Source organism: Salvelinus sp. IW2-2015, unplaced genomic scaffold (assembly GCF_002910315.2).
Source record: "Salvelinus sp. IW2-2015 unplaced genomic scaffold, ASM291031v2 Un_scaffold1172, whole genome shotgun sequence".
Taxonomy (NCBI): Eukaryota; Metazoa; Chordata; class Actinopteri; order Salmoniformes; family Salmonidae; genus Salvelinus; species Salvelinus sp. IW2-2015.
In genome coordinates this window covers 531,743-533,369 of record NW_019942764.1, presented here as the reverse complement: position 1 = coordinate 533,369, position 1,627 = coordinate 531,743, and positions in this window count along the sequence as shown.

The window sequence follows — 1,627 nt, the reverse complement described above, 5'->3', positions numbered from 1 at the left end:
GTTCTCTTGAGAGGAAAGAGAGGAAGAGTCAACAGGAACGGGAGGCTTTTGTCAAGTTCAGGCTGAGGGCCACTTAGTTTGGCGCTCCTCCAAAAAATGTGTTTTCTTCAGCTGCGGTGTTTCGTAACCCTGTGATGAAATATCTTCGCTTGGCCTAATGATAGTAGGGCTTAGAGAAGCAGTGGAATGGTTTGGATGGTTTTGAAACTTGCCCGAGGCAGGCAAGAACTGCTAATGACCAACTAGGACAATAAAAAAAAGATAGGCGAATTATCAAATCTCAGACCAACTGGCAAATGTAAAGTATCTGAAGCATTCAGAGATCTTGAGGCCAAAACATCTTCGGTTGACATGAGGACTCTTGACGTTGAGTTTAGAGTCGAAAAAACACCAGAAACACCATTACTCACCCGCCCACATTACTCACCCGCCCAAACGGCACATGTCCAATGGCTACACAGCCTCTGTGCTCCCTTCCACTGTGAAACACAACGAAAAGGCTGGCCCTGGCTCCTGCTTTCACACCCTGATAAACTCAGGTTTTTGGTAGTTTAATAATCATTATAATCAGCTGCCGTGTTGAGCCAAGAAGCACTCATCTCATTATAAACCGTGTAGATATTATCCCTCACCATATTAACTGCACGGAACGGCTACCCACATGATGCCTGCAGGGTAGATGGAGGGTTAGGGCACAGCGAAGAAAGCATGTAAGTAATGGATCGTAATCAAGTTCATTATTAGGCCAACGCATGTGTCTTATAGGAGAGAAGGGGGGGTGTGGAGATAGAGAAGAGAGCCACATGAAGACAAGAGAAAGAGAGGAGGAGAGCTGGAGGAGGAGAGCTGCGAGATAAAAAAAAGAAGAGAGAGAAAGAACGAGAGAGAATGAGGGAGGAGATAAAAGGGAGGATCAACAGTACATGTTTAGGAGGAGGAGGGAGCTGAGTTATTATTATCGCACAGATGTCTCCTCGTCTGCCAGGTAGAGCCTCCCCTGAGGTAACCGGTTAGTGTGGGATAGAGGGGTGGAGGGAAACGGGAGAGAAGATGTGTCCTCGTCTGTCAGGTAGAGCCTCCCCTGAGGTAACCGGTTAGTGTGGGATAGAGGGGTGGAGGGAAACGGGAGAGAAGATGTGTCCTCATCTGCCAGGTAGAGCCTCCCCTGAGGTAACCGGTTAGTGTGGGATAGAGGGGTGGAGGGAAACAGGAGAGAAGATGTGTCCTCATTACTGCATGTGTGTGTTTGTGTGCGTGCATCCCTGCGTGCGTGTGCCTACGTGCATGCTTCTGTGCGTACGTGCATGTGTGTGTGTTGTCTCCCCCATTAGCAGTACAGATGTATGCCCCACACTGCTGGGTGCTGGCAGCCACTCCACTCAGCCACTCTCTCTCATCTCCTCCTCTCAGCTCCTTCCTCCATGTTATGTTTAATTCATCTGGGTTGCAGGGTGGTTTCTGCATCAGGCCTATCAAAACACTCTCTGTTTCTGTCACGATAGGGAGTGGGGAGACTTTTGAACCCTCGTTCAGCCGGTCCCTCTCTCCTTTCCTGTATTCTCCACATCAGAGATTTTACCCAGCCTAAGACACGTTCTCTCTCTCTCTCTCTCTCTCTCTCTCTCTC